Source organism: Anas acuta, chromosome 24, assembly GCF_963932015.1.
Source record: "Anas acuta chromosome 24, bAnaAcu1.1, whole genome shotgun sequence".
In the NCBI taxonomy this organism is placed as follows: Eukaryota; Metazoa; Chordata; class Aves; order Anseriformes; family Anatidae; genus Anas; species Anas acuta.
In genome coordinates this window covers 4,575,880-4,591,486 of record NC_089002.1, presented here as the reverse complement: position 1 = coordinate 4,591,486, position 15,607 = coordinate 4,575,880, and the positions used below count along the sequence as shown (strand labels likewise).

General features: G+C 47.7%; 1 protein-coding gene across 20 annotated transcripts in view; it reads right to left on the bottom strand.

The window, feature by feature from the left end:
- IGFN1 (immunoglobulin like and fibronectin type III domain containing 1) overlaps positions 1-12,357 on the bottom strand; it is a 45,511-nt gene extending 33,154 nt beyond the window's left edge. For 19 of the 20 annotated variants that reach the window (XM_068659647.1, XM_068659655.1, XM_068659650.1 and 16 more), the window contains exon 1: positions 560-757. The gene's annotated coding sequence lies outside the window, so the exon portion shown is untranslated. Of the gene's footprint in view, positions 1-559; positions 758-11,533; positions 11,686-12,106 lie in introns of those variants that run through there. The other variant, XM_068659648.1, reaches the window with a different exon arrangement.
- Between the last annotated feature and the right edge of the window lie 3,250 nt (positions 12,358-15,607).

Below are 15,607 nucleotides of genomic sequence, written 5' to 3'. Positions count from 1 at the left end.
GTCACTGAAACAAATACTACAGAAAATCCCTCTGAAATTCCAAGAAGCCACAGCACACGCTGCCTTCCCACTTTCTTTGCAGGATGCCTGAACATTATTTTCAACATTGTTCTAGTACTGCCCTGCCTGTCCTTTGCCTGCACAAGTTAATGCCTGGCACCCACAGAGGTGACAGAGGACTCCCGTTGCTGGGAATGCTGTCCCATTCCTTCTGAAGGCTGTCTTCTGTCAAACTGTATCCAGCACTCAATTGTCAGAATAAAATAAGTCTTACCCAGAGCTAGAAAATTATGCCAGCACACAACAGAGAAATAACTGAAATAGAAATAACCATGATGAAAGGAGAGGATGTCTCTCCCCTTCAATCCCTGCTTGCCCCAGGAATCCGACAATTTCACAAAAAGGTCACAGAGTTTTCCTTTATGTGGGTATAGAACTAGTGGTGTCCACTATTCCCCACCGGTCAGCTTTTCTGCCTTGTGAAGGTGATCACAAGGAGCTCAAACATGCCTTTAGCTAACAGTAACCACAGCTACTCAAACAGGTAAAAAGCACTGACCTACACACGTCTCCCAGGAGTCCTCTTCTACTCGGCGTGCTGTCAAAGCTGCAGCTCCCGTGTCCTTTCTGCAGTCAGTGCTCAGCTGTGGGATCAGTGCTGGGTCCCTGGGATCCTCCTCAGCTGCTCCCTGTCTCGACTTCTGCCTCTCCTTCTCTCACACTTAATCTCTCTCTCTCGCCCTCTCCCTCTAGTAGAGGAAGCCTGTCACAGAGCTGTTAGCCTGTGAGACATCCAGATGATTTTTTTTTTTTTTTTTTTACGGGAACCTGATGCACCTGTCTCCTATTTGTTATTATTTCAGTCCATACCAGTCAGGGTGCTGGACAAATCTGAGATGATTAACATAATTCTTCAGTATTTGACAAGTAGTTTGGAGTGGTGCTTTTTCTGCAGATTGTGTTTCCTCTTCGCCGTGATTCATTAAAAACTTTCATACAACTGAACGGCCCTGTATGTTCTAAAGGAAACTGTAGCTTAATTGCCTTGAAACCAATCTCAGGAATAATTAGGGTTACTAATTGATCAGATAAATTGAACTTTGGTTAAAGTGAGTGGCCAAGCACATTTAAGAATAGGTCTTCTCAAAAAATGCTGCTTTCTTAAAGAACTCTTTGAAGACACAATTTCCTCAGACGGCTGAGGGTGGTGGGCACCCACAGACCACCCAAAGCTCTCCTTGCTCCCCCCTCTTCCAGGTCTGAGTTGCTGGCTTGTCTGGTGTTTCATTGCCCATGTTGCTAGCCACAGGGACAGAGTAACACCTTGGGTGATAATTTCAGTTGTATTCTGTAACTTAAAAAGCAATACTAAAAATGCAATACTGTGAGGCAGGGCAGACAGGAGAACATCAACGCTTCTGAAAAGCAGATGGTAACGTACAGCAGCTTATCGTCTTCAGGGAAGAGTACAGGTCTGTAGGATAGCCCGGACACGAAGCACTTCAAGTGCTAAAAGGTGGACAAACTCCAGATCCCCAGCAATGTGACCTAGCCTGGAATCAGGCTGCCTAGTGCAATGCTATCCAACAGGAGAGGCAAGAATCTAAGGCAAATGTCATTTTTAAATGTTTTGTTTCTAACCATTTAAATGGTTACTCTGCACTGGTGCAGCCTCACCATCACTACTGAGTTCAGTTTGGGCACCATAGTACAAAAAGGAAATAAAACTACTAGAGAGTGCCCAAAAGTGGGCTACAAGATGGTGAAGGGCCTGAGGGGAAGACGTGTGAGGAGCGGCTGAGGGGCCTGGGTTTGTTGGGCCCAGAGCAGAGCAGGCCGAGGGGAGGCCTCATGGCGGCCTGCGGCTCCCTCACAGGGAGCAGGGGGAGAGCTCTGCTCTCTGGGGACAGCGACAGGACCTGAGGGGACAGCATGGAGCTGGGACAGGGGAGGGTCAGGCTGGGGGTGAGGGAAAGGTTCTGCACCCAGAGGTGCTCGGGCGCTGGGACAGGCTCCCCAGGGACGTGGCCACAGCACCGAGCTGAGTTCAAGAAGCGTTTGGACAACACTCCCAGATACAGGTTCTGATTTTTGGTCCTGTGTGGAGCCTGGAGGTGGACCTGATGATCCTGGTGGGTTCCTTCCAACTTGGGATTTTCTAGATTCTATGAATGTAAGCCCCCTCACACCAAACAATGAGCCCCTTACCCTGCTGTGTAAAACCATACCTCCAGTGCACCAAGACTGGCTAAGCAACTAATCATGAAGAAAGCCCAGAGTGGTACCAAGATAAAGTAGCAGGAGAACAGGATGTTCACATTTTATGTGCTTCCCAAGAAACCAACTAACTCCCTAACTCCTTTAGTATCAATTAAACAGTTTTCTCCCCAGTCAATCGTTAATTCCTGTTGGTGAGATAGCTTGGACTGTCCCACAGTTTGCTGAGATAATACAGAAACAGATTTAAGTCATTAAGGTGCAGGTGACACATCCCAACGAATCACATTTACACATCTTTATGTACATTTACAGCCAGCAAAATGCAAAAGGTCTGCCTCAAAAAGCAGGGAAGTACTAACAACACAGGAGATACTAAACTCATCCCGATAAACTTGAAAATGTCCCAGTTACCAGACCTCAGAAACCCAAAGGGCAGCCTTATGTAACGTGCTTTACTTAGCAATCCTCTGGCACATCCCTTTCCAATAACTTGCTTCAATGATTTGTAAGCCTGGGCATTCCCTTCCTTTTGACAGCTCTCATAAAGATTATTTCCTTTCAGACATGTGAGAGAAGACTCCACTGGAAACCCACCAAATTCTATGAGCTGACCTGAAGATGTCAGATTCCAACAGTATTTCATCCTAGATTAGCAAGTGGTTACTGGTTGTCTCAAAATTGCATCTGTCAGGAATGAAAATTCTTTGCCAAAATAAGCTATTCAGGTTTATTTACGACATAGACAGATTTTGTTACTGTCCCACAGAGTATTATCCTAAAGCACAGCCAGCTCAGCCAGCCCTGTCCCTCTACACTTCTATGTTTGCAACCCAGTCATTGAATTGTCTGTTAGCAGTTGTACTGAGAGCACAAAAATCTCACTTCTCAACCAAATGAGGATAAAACGCAGAAATGGGCAACTAGTGCATTAATCCTGAGAACCCAGAGCCTTTGTTGTAAAAGAGCAAGAATACGATCCACTCTGTGTTCTTCTCAAGCTTTATGCTCAAGAGACACAGAGTCTCAACGAGGTGGACATGGACACTAAGAGACAGTTGTACAAGTTGCCTAATGTATAATACCTTGGACAGCTAAGGCAAGTTGCTAAAATGCTTTAAAATGCTACAGTCGCTGCTTTCTTGTAGTGCAGAGTGGGGATGTCCAGCACAAATCCAGTGTGACTATTGGGATGGGATTCCCCCATCTAAGGCAAATGCAGATGGCACATCTCAGACAGTTTTCAGACTCCCAGCATTTAGTCCTGATGGACATCCTGTAGTAACTACAACACTGCTTTGGATCCAGAGCACAGGCTCTGTGCAAATCCAGGATGCAGCCTGGCAGTAGAGCATCCCTCATGGCTCAGAGGTACCAAAGGTTATTTTGAAATGATCTATTATTCCAGGAATCTCTGGAAGTTTTGCCTGTGCTGAGGCTGATGATCAGTAGCTAAATTCTCTGGAAAACCAATTAGCTGACTGACCTAGCCAATAATTTGGAGCTCAGCTCATGCACCCAGACATGGATTGGACATGGTTCAAAGACAGAAACTCTACCAGGTGAAGGGCTGGGACACCCCTCCATTACCCAAGCCCAGGGAATAACGCCAAACTCCTCTCCTAGTTGACCTTCAATGAGCACCCGTGAGGGAGAGAAGAAACTGGGTTTCCCATTCACCTCTTTCAGTCTCCTTCAAGTGGAATTAGTATCTGCCTGTGGCTAAGGAGAATCAGTGGAGCTTACCTGGCCCAGTACCACTAACAGAGAGAAGCCTGCCCTTGTAAGCTCCGATTGCTATCAGGGTAACCTGACCTCCTGCCTGTAAGCACAGAAAAGGACAGATGACACTAAGCAAGACGGTAAGTGCCCAGCCTACAAATGTTTTCTTGGGTTCGGGCCCAAAGCAGGTCTGATATCACCCTATAACTGTCTTGGCTGACAGTTGTGGGGTTCGTGCTGGCCTTGTGAGGGACTTGACTGCATCATGAATGCAGCTGAGGTTTTTCCCCCCCAAACACCCTGTGGCAGCCAGTTCCCTCACTCATTTTCCCATGTGATGGTGACCTAATGTGTGACAGGCTCTGCCACAGGCCTTTACTGCTCATTCCCAGTCACAAGGCCATGCCAGGAACCTTAGCACAGGAATGCTTGTAAGAGTTGGAATTCATGACAGAAGGGGCAGGAGAAGCAGGGCAGAGACCTCACTGACCAGGTGCACTCAATGGCACTTGTAGGTGAACAGAGCAGGAAGAGTGATGGCAACAGTCTCTGGTGATCATCAAAGCCAATGTAACAAGTCTGCACGTCCATGTCCTCAGCTACCCAGCCTGAGACCACCACAGACCATGTTAGATGCCTAAAAAATGATCAGGTTGCTACATGGCCTAGTCTTGATAGTGCTAGATGATAAATTCTGCCGACACTTCAAGGCTCCTGAAGACCCCAAACTTTGTTTTGCAAGTCACCTCAGTTTGAAATGTTCAGACCTGACTAATGGGTACTGAGTACCTGGAGCCTTCCCTGCAGTCACAGGAGTCACTTGGATGCTTGCGTCTTGGTGCCTGTGTGCTGGGACGACCACTGGGATAAAAGCACCTGGGTCCTTGAGGGTACACGTGTATATGAACGAATTAAAACATTTTAAAATAAAATCACCTTCCCCTCCTTTAAGGTCTTACATTGAGCTCAGTTGTCTTGTTGCAATATTATTTCCTACAACACAGATATTTTTGCAACTGCCTGGAAAAGGCAGAGCCTCTGAATAGGAACTGTGTGATGACACTGTACCTTGTAGCCCAGTTTACAACTTGGTCCTCTGACAGTCTCCATGAGCTACTTTTTAAGGATTGCTTTTGGTGACATAAGGTCTCACGCTCTCTGTATTTTCAACCATGAAGCACGTTCTGCCTGCCCGTGGTCAGACAGACAGGCAGGCTCCTGTCTGATTGAAGGGTGGAGGGACATAGTGAGCAGGTCACTTTTCATGGCAGATGGATGGAGAGATGCATCATTGAAATGGGCAGGGTAATGTCAGGGGTGCCGATACATCATGGCAATACTAGGAGAAGGGAGGAAAGGAGGAGTGGGTGTCAGAGACAGATCCTGTGTCAAAACGGGTGACAGATGAGGGAGGGCTGTCTTCTGGGGTGGGTGGCCGGGCAGACAATACCAGTGCCAGAAGCTGAGCAGGAGGAAACAAGACCCACGCAAAGGCCCTGGTTAACCCCGAATTTAGAGGGAGCTGGTCTGTTGCTCTGAGGCAAACTGAATGGCAAGCAAATTGCTTGCAGTTTGGGCCTACACAAATCCCAGCATGTCCTTATCAATCTCTTTGATTGACAGATGTGAGAGTATCAGATGGTTCGGAGCTATCTATGTTCATGACAGCAACTGGGTCATCCTGCAGCCATTCACCTGCTTTCCAGTTTAATTCAGCTTATTTTTCAGGCATATCCCATTTTGCACTCACCACTTACTCCCCTCTTTTCACCCAATGAGTGTGTCTACTTTGAAGGGGCTTTAAACAGAACAAAGGTATTATTCCTTGCAGTAATTATAAAGGAGGAGAGCTGCTCATGCAGCACGTGGTAAAGGAGAAAAGGAGGAAAAAAATCATGTTTACCTGTATTCCTCAGTGTCACTACAATTTTGGACTCCACCTGGATCCTCATGGCTAGCTGGGTCACGTTGACAATTTCCCAATCCCCACCAGGAAGAGGAATACACAAGCGAGATGCTCCTCCTGGCCATCCTTACCATTCCTGTCCTGACAATAACAAAGAACTCGGGTTCCACCCCAAACCATCAGCAGCAGAGGTGAGAGGCTGCTGGTGCAGGAGGGACAACTTAGCACAGAGAACAAGATGTCCAGCAGCCCAGGATTTCCAAAAAGCAGGGAGCAGTCAAATAAACCATTAACTGCTGCTGCCCACCTTCTGCAAGAATATGAAGACAGCATTTCTGTGTGTTGTGTGTATTAGGACTATATACCCAGTTTTCAAAATTTGCTTTAGTTCTTTTTCCTGTACGTCTACCCTAGAATTACAGCTTTTTCCTCCTAAAGTATTTACCTATTTATCATTGTCTTCCGCTGGTGTCATGTCACTGTGCAGGCACATTTGTTTTCCATGCCCTCTCTCTTTATTTATCCTGTTGTACAATTTGTATCTTCTTTGTAGCTTATGAACTTACATCTCATTGATAAGAACATTGAGATCTGCTGTCTGTCTTCTCTGGAAGAGTTTTGGCCTTCTTCCTGACTCTCTAGGTATGTCTACAAAAATAGAACATGCACATTGCTGACTTATGACTATATCCTTGAGAAATAAACTTCCTTAAGCAACAAGCCACAGCCGTCTGAGACAGAAGCCAAGATACACTGGCTTTGCTACATGCCACAAAGGTCAACAGACCCAAACTGCCAGATCAGACAGGAGGACAGAATGACAGGAGCAAAGGACATATAAATTTAATAACTGTCAGCTTAACTATGTCAGCTGATTTCTGAGCTCAACCAGAGGGTAAATGGAGAGGGACAGCCCCAGTTTGCCTTTATAAGTCTCCAAGAATTGAAGCCTCTTTCAGGCTCTAGCAGTTCCAGCAGTTCCCTAAATGTTTCGCCTAAGGAATGAATGTTTTTTTTCGCACTAAGCTATACAGCAAAGCCACATGAACAGCTCCCAGGCACCCAGCCACGCTGACCTGCTCAGAAGGTGGCAGGAAAGCTGTGACAGTTCACAGAGCAGCTGAGGCCTGCAGTGCTCCCTGCTGTATTTATAAAAAAGGCTTTATAATTTTCTATATCACATGGTTCTAACCTTTGTTCCATAGATGCAAGGTCAGAGCATTGATACAAGACTTGGGTACAAGCAAACCCCTAGTGAACCCAAAAGCCTAAGTGGGCAGCTGAGAGCGAGCTGCAGCTGGGTCACTGGTGGTCACCAACACGGGGTGTCAGCGAGAGGCACATCTGCAAAGGTACAACCATAAAGAAGGGCAATCACTGCAGAAGAGGGAAATTTTGAGAGTCAAAAATAATCTTGACAAACTATCCCCATAAAGCAGGCTAGGAGGGAAGCATCCAAACCTTAGCATACCACTGTCAGAGATTTAGGATTCCTGGCAACAGTTCCCTTCTAATGGTTTTGCTTACCATAAGGTCTGTCATTAAAGTTCTGTGAAGAATTGCTGACATGCTGCAGTCTGATATCAGTTATTATTAATAACTGGGAAGCCCTAGCTTATTATTAAGAATAAATTTGTGCATGCTCAGAGAGGATACAAGCTGCTCTCATCAGCCTTCAGTGAGGAAGAGACCTTGAGCGATCAGGTTTCTTTGACCTTGCATAGGTGGTACAAACATGCCTCTCTTGGAGGAAAGGTCTGTGGACATCTTTGTATGACAAGGGAGCTCCACACCCTGGTTACACCGCAGTGCTTACCTGTTTTCTTTTGTTTTATTTGATCCCATACTTTGTTTTTTCCACTAGGAGAACAAAACCCAATTAACAGTCATTTTCTGTTCATCCTCCCACTCCAGTCTGTACAGTTATTTGATGCAATTCCCACCATGCTTTTTGCATTTTCAAAAGAAATCTCCATTTATCTGCTTCATGGGTGGGTGCCCATTTCATTATCCTTATCACTCCTCTCTGAACTGCCGTTCACCTTCATATCCTGTCTGAGCCAGGAATGGCAGACAGAAGCACAGACTGCACTCAAGATGCAGGCACGCTACTAGACCAGCAGCACCACAGACATCTACAGCAGCACTGTGACAGTTTCTGTTTTGTTTTCTACATTCCTAACAAAAATGAATTGCTTTCTTTCTTCTTGTTTTCTGTTTTTACTCTGACCACAGAACAGTGAGCTGATGCTTTCCTGGATCAAGCCGTAAGCCATCTCACCCTCTGAAGGCTCCACCAGAATGTGGGCAACACGGACGTTCATGCACATTCAAGAATTATTTGCTAAAGTAGCAAGACATATGGAGACGGGATCACGGGCTGCTCAAGGTAGTAGGGAGCTAGGTGTTTTAAAGAACAGTGAAGAAGCTTGACTTGTTCAGTCTGACAAAAGAGAGATGGGGAAAAAAAATAATAAAAACCCGATGAAGATAAATGGCAAAAGGGAGGACAAGGTGACAGAAGGAAAAATAAAAATAACTGACCAAAAAGAGGAAAATCCGATTTTTAACCACTAGATCTGGCCGAGTCTGAAACAGCTTCATAGTTGGAATAAAGCAGCAGAAGCATCTGACAAAATTAACATGGATTTTTTTTAAACTTTCATAATAGGGACTGTGACACAGCTTTCTGCCACTCAAATTCAGAGGTCTTTTCTAAGGTCAGGAATCAAATCTGGGAGGACAAACGGCCATGAGACACTGGACTCGGAAACTCTTGGCTGCAGTAAATGCCAGTTGGGAGTGACTTGCTGTTCAGTTATTTTGGCAATTTGTTGTCCCTATCCTTGGGCATTCTCCTTCAGTAGCCAAACTACAGTGAACTTTGTGCTCCGTATGACAGGGCACCTATATATCTGGTCAGCAGTGGAGCAATGAAGAAACCTTTAAGTAAGACAAAGCATTCATTTGAATTAACAAGGCAGCATTTATACACAAACTTTGAGAGCTACCAACACCCCTGCCATCAAAGCCTAATTGAGGGTCCTAATTCTTCCCTGCTGGCAAGACTTTCATAACTTTAAGGCAGAAATCACAGATTGGTATTTGATCTAGACAGAAATACCACTTTGGTGTCTGTCTTCTCTGCCAGTCATAGCGATGATTCTTCCATCATTTGGGATGCACGTGTGTGTGAGCATGTGTTTGTGTACATGACTGTGTAAGAGCATTTTATCAGGACCTGCTGAGTGCTTCAGGGCCTAAGAATCACAACAGTTGTCTTAAGGCTCATGACTCTGCTGACTTGTGATCAAGAATGCGGAAAGCTGTGACCCGAAGGGTATCCACTCCTTCGGCATCCGGCTGACAATTGAGCTGACAGCAGAGCTAATGCTCCAGCGTGCTGCGCCCCAGTGGGCTGAGTCTCCTGCTGCAGACTATAAATTACACATGGCCAATTTTAACACCTCTTTATATAGGGATGCATAAAAGTTTGCAGTCCCGGTGGCTCTGTAAATGGTCAGTGTGCCTGTCTGTCCAAGCAGGTGTCAATAATAAGGAAATAACCACCCTGGTGAGAGGAAGTTTAGAAGCTGTGAGGAGAGGTCGCAGGGCAGGGAGGACAGTGTGAACGCAGGTATTTGTCAAGGGCAGGGGCTCTCTGCTGCAAACAGACCTTCCTGGCAGAGGCTGGTGCCAAACACAGCTGCTATAATAACAGCACTTTACAGTGCTTTTTGGCTAATAGCATTTTGCTGGACTGTGATGCTGTCCATGAGTTACATCCCAGACTGTTTTAAAAATCCTCCTCCGAACTTGAGGATAAAACACATGAGACCTGATATAACTATTTGCCAGTCCCCGCTCCCTTTCAGAGCTAGAGACTGCACCCAGAGACTCTCCGATTCATCCCTCCTGTTTGGTGAGTTAGGTAATTAGTTACCAGTTAATTTGGTTGCCAGTCAAAGGAACCTCAGTGCTACCCTTCAGAAAGGGAACGCATCATGGAAACAGGAGCCAGGAAGCAAAACCAAACGAAGGGCAATAAAATTCTCTTAGTATCTGCAAGTATTCCTTACACTCCAGCATCTCCCAGAGGTGAAGGAGTGCCTTGCTTTGACTGACTTGGATGAAGACGAGAAGCAGACACAGGATGGTGCCCTGAGACCAGCGTCCTGCTATGCGGATCTGTCAGCAACCTCATCGCCAGCACGCTGCTGTAACTGGGCCATTTGCCACCGGCTCCCTGCGAGGATGGGCTGGGCCAACGTCACGTTACCCTGCAAGTTTCCAGCACACGCGTCCCTAATGAAATAATCCAGCAAAGCACCTCCTGCAGCCAGCGCCAGAACCCACCTCCCGCTCACACTGGCTGTTCCCAGCACACTGTATGCTGCAGGGAGGCGACCTGGCTCGTGCTCAGGGCTGCTGGGCAGCACCTGACCTTCAGCATGACCACTAGTGGTCCCATGAAGATTCCTGCTCTAGGCTTTTTGTCTCCACTGACGTGGCTTTAGCATACTTTCCAGATCAGCTATTAGAGCGGTGTAAGACTGTGCAGATCCGTGTTCAAACTGTCTGCCTGGCACCATGGAAGATGAACTCGCCCTTGGAAGTTGTGATCCCATCAAAGCCTTTCAGAATATGCCATCAAAAGAGCTCTCTGTTCCTCTGCCTAGTCTGTGCAGTGAATAGCTCCCTTGAACCATCAATTACGACACACAATTAGCTCTCCTAAGCGAGAGTGTCACAGCACAGCCCTGGCAAACTGCCCTTCCTCCCACTTCTCCTTCATTAAGGTACTCCTCTCCTGCTAGATCTTTAATTGGCTTGTCATCAGCAACTTGGCCTGGATTCAGTGCTCTGCATTCTCCCAGATGAAACCATATAAGACAGATGGGACACCAAAAGCAGCAAGAGAGTAGGGTGAGAAGACACGTAAAGCAATCAGTATGTGTCCGTGACCTCGGGGACAGGCTTGCCAGGGCAGTAGTAAGATTTCTGCTGGCTTGGACAAACTGAGGGTGTTAAAAATGTCGGTAATCTGAGACCTGGCAACTTCACTTCATCAAACCCACTGTAGGGCCAGCAGCAGGGAGAGGCAAAACCCAGCAAAACCAACAGCCTCAAGTAATAAAGCTATATTAAAAAAAATCAACTATGTATTTTGTGCCATAAAATAGAAGAGCCCCATCATGTTCAACCGAACAATTCAGCTTGGGGCAGTTTCACGAGAAAGCTTTGTTTACAGTTTGCCTGATTTCCTTGATTTTGCCAATTCAGAAAGCAACACTTGGCCTCAAATCACCTCTTCCCTGAATTCTGTGGCTGGGCTGCGTTGCCCCATGTGCCTCCCACCGAGCTCGGCAGATGCTCCGTGGCGCCGCTGCAAAACATTCAGCCAGTGTTGTGGAAGGAGGGGAGGGCAGCCGAAATGCTGGACGGGGAGGGCAGCGCTTAAAACGTCCACCTGTTGTCAATCAGAAGCCAAGGCTTATGTCAGCCTGCTGCAAATATTTTCCCCCATCCACCTTGGTGACCTTTTCAATCACACTTCAGGAGGGAGACTGCTCCCATTAAGTGCTATTTGATCCTCTGCTAATGCAGCAGTTATGAAAGGACCACAGCGCTTGTCAATAGGATAAACACCTTCGCAGTGGGAGGAGGCTGTGGGGAAGGGGCACATACCTGCTCTCTCCTCTGCTTCCTCAGGGCTCTTTCTCTCCCTCGGCCCAACACCACTGCTACAGCAACGTATTTAGACAAGGAAAGCCGAGCCTGGCTGCAGCACTAACCACTGCCTCTGCATCTGCTGTCACGGCAAGCTCAGCTGCCAGCACCTAGGATAGCAAACGAAGGAGAAGGTCTGGTTTTCTGCTCAGTGACTTGTCCCACCCCCAGACAGTGATTCAGGATAGAATACTGGGTGTAAACCATCCCTCCTACCCTTTGGATCCCATAGGCTCGTTTAATTTCTGTAAAGCTGCAGCAGCCATCCACCATCCATGCAGCTCTGACAGCCCATTTGAACTTCCAGCTATATCACACTCAGCAAAAAAAAGGTCTCAGGAGGAGAAGCACCAGGAAAGCATGCACCTGCTTTTCCTGCTGTAGTGCTGTCTGCCACTGACCTCAATCCTCATACATGACTGCAGCTTTTGACAGCCTTTGTTTGGGTGGCACAAAAACAGTGGCCTGAAAGGAGTCTCCAAGGGGCAGGGAATAAGGGGTGCATTGGGACTGCTGCCCTGAAGGACTTACCCAAGAGGAGAGAAGAGCTTGGAGGTCAAACCAACCTCCAGGATCATGCACAAGGATGGCCACCACCCTGGGTACTGTGAGAGGAGGGATCCTCGAGTAGACGGATCCCTGGTTTGATCTGGTGCCATGTTCCTCTGGCCTCTTCAGAGCTGTCTTCAGAGCACAAACCAGTGCTCCATTAACGTCCTGCCAGCTGGCTCCTTCCAGCTCCTCATCACGCTCAGCTGCATGACCAGCACCAAGGTACTTCATCAGTCCTTTGAGGAAGGTAAACAAATTCACTTCTCTGCCCCAGCACAGGACTGCATACATGTAGAATCCCCCCAGAAAGGGGCTGAGGAAGAAATGGCACATAGATAAGTGTTCATTAAATGGTACTTTTACTCAGCACCTCCACTGAAATATCTGTGAAAGGAAGGAAGAAGAATAAAACAAACAAAAACCACAAAGAAATGAAGTCCCTTTCTTTTCCAGCTGCTTTGTTGCTCCAGCCCTGATTCTCTAAAGTATGGTAGAAGCCATCTGGGTATTGGGGAGCAAGAGAACAACCTTGGCCATTCCCCATACTACTGGGGAATAACGAGTGCTCCTAGTGCTGAAACAGCCGCTGAGACTGGGAAGGGACTGTGAAACCTGCCCATTACAGCAAGATCAGTTTCCAGAAGGATTTTTCCTGTTCCTGTTGCGGTTGAGGAAGACAGCCTGCAGAGATAAGATAATGACAAAAGAAGTGGTGGAGACAACAATGGGAACACCCTCCATGGGCTTTAAATCCCCAGGGAGACTTCAGCCCATCTGACTTGTGGCCGAGCGGGTTGTCCTCAGCTCACCCTCAGCGTGCAGGAAAGCCAAATGAGACAGCTCTGGGAGATCAGACTGCTAACAAAACATCAAGGGAGAGATGTTATCCTAGCCCTCAGGAGAAACTTCCTGGTGTTTTGACTGCTGTCCAGGTGGTGATAACTGGGTATAATTTATTTAGGCAGAAATCCCTCTGCCCATTCTAACCGCGTTTTGTTTGCTCTGTCCTGCCTGACAGGCCCACTGATGCTCTGGAAATGATGACCCCCACCACATATGCAGAGTTCCTGGTGCTGTGCAATGACAACAAGTTTCATCAACTCAAATAAATATCCCTGCCTTCTCGGTGACAGTCCCTCATACTTCAGATGTCTCACTTTCCCCACCTGCCATCATTTGAAACCTATAAATAGGACCAACTGGGAGAGAAACGGGGGATGTACGCTGCCACCCACTACAAGTCTGCTAGGCCAGGGCAGGCATTTGGAGGGAGCTAGCTGTAGATAAACACCACAGCACTAGAAAGTTGAGGCCTGGCCCTGCCTTTGGGGCGGTCTGGATCAGTCCAGATGCAGTCTGACATTCCTCCATCCCTCCTAAGGAAGTCCAGAGGCTGAATCTTGCTCTGCATTACGCTTTTTCACTGATCCCAGCAGAGCCATGAAGGGAAATATGGCTTTTGGCCTACTCCTACCCATGGGACCATTTGTTGCACAGAGACAGGAGCCCAGAACAATCCTGAGCACACCGCAGTGATGTGGAGCAGGCAGTGGTGGCGTGGCACATTGGCACAGGCCACTCCTATCAGCAAACGCTGCCTTGGAACCTACTCTTGAAAAATCCCTGACCAAGGAGAGAGCGACCACAGCAGCAGTAGAGCAGAGCTGCTCTTTGCCCAGGCCCTTTTGTGCTCCCCTCCAAGCAGGAGAGGCACTCCGTGGCTCCCTGACAAGTATGGGATAACCTGCCTTCCCATCGGCGTCCAGCGGCTGGTAAAAGCTGTTAATTGCCTCGTATAGTCTTCTGTCAGCAACATTATCCCCTCCTGTCCTGCTGAGGCTGGGATAAGGGATTGTCCTGTTCTGTGGCTGCAACGGGACGTGGAGAAGGTGAAATATAATATGAGAAATAATATCTATGGCAGCAAGCAAGGCTAACCCAAAAGGCATAACGAAACAGGATTCCAGAGAGGGAGGAATGCTGGGGGAGGAACAGTATGGAGCCCTCTTGACAGAGATCCAGGACCATCTTAAAAGGGCCCAAGAAATCATTTTTTAAATCCTATTTTTAATACGACCAATATATGCGATGAGAGCGCTGCCTGCCACGCTATCTGATTACCTCCAAAATTAGCAACAAAAAGATTAATTTAGACAGGATGGAATATTTTCTAACAAAAGTGTCACTGCCTTCTGGGGAGCAGCCTGACCCGAAAAAAAATCACGTACAGGGAAATCCCGCACTACAAGGCCAGGCACACAGAGGAAATCAGCCTCCTGAACAAGGGATCTGAACCTGAAATGTAACTTTCAAACTCATATTTGGTGGGCCTGTCTCTGAGGCACTCCCTAGCACGAGGTACACAGGCACTCACCTGAAAAACTGCTCCCTGCCTTTGGTGTCTCAGCTGCCTGGGTCATTTCTTTACTTTCTCCAGCAGGACTGCTCAGCATCTTGTCACGAGGTTAAGCTGCTTTCTTCAAGTGCCCATCCAGCTTACTCCAGCCCCACGAGAAGCACTGGTATCTATCTTTATGCTGCAGAAGAACAAAGAGGAGAGTGCTGTGACAACAGAGGTATCAGAGAAGATAAAAATAAGTCCTTATCCATGTCACTGGGAAAGTTAGTAACATGAAAGCCCTGTGGTCCTCTGGCCTTTAAGCCTGTAAAAACTCACCTATTTCCCAACGCCGGCAGCATCCTGCAGCTAAGGTTCTGCTCAGAAGCAAGAGCAGCGAGTTAGCACCACCGGGATTCTTCCCTTTGGCAGCACTGGAGGAGGAGGAAAGGATTAAAGTACCTTGTGCATCCAACACCCAGGCTTATTCTCAGGGGGTATTTACTGGGATCAGTCCAGCTGGCAGAGGCCGTGACCCTATAACGTGTGCAGGGAACGCGGCCATGCCGAGGGCAGCATCTTGCACGTTATAGCCATGGGCTGAGAATATGCTTTTATATGGGTAATTCCCATACCTGGCTGCATAGTGGGGTGTTTGCAGGGCTGGACAAAGCCACCTGTGAGCCTGTTTTATTTGCAAACCCCAAACTGGGTTTGCCACAGAAAAGGGGGCACAACGAGAGCCCCCAGCAGCCAGGTCTCTGAAGCGTCCCCTTTGAACAACCACAAGGCCCCGTGATCTTTGGGAAAAAGGCACATCCTCCGTAGCATAACGAAGGAGCAGAAGCGGGTCTGTGGGTTAAACGCAGCTTTGGTCAGGATTAAACCCAACTCACTGGGCTGCGGGACTGCGGACCTCGAGGACCCTAAACGTAATTCACACCGCTACAGCGGCCAAATCCAGATACTAGGGCCGTGCTACAGCCCAGCTTTTCACATTTCTGAGCAACATTTTGGTGTGAACACTGCAAAAGCAGGGAACGGGCAGAAGGTACAGAGGACACCACACCCAGCCCCGCGCCCCCCCGGCTCTGAGGGCCCGGCGGCAGAGCGCCTGATCCCCCCTCAAGCCCCGGCGGGAC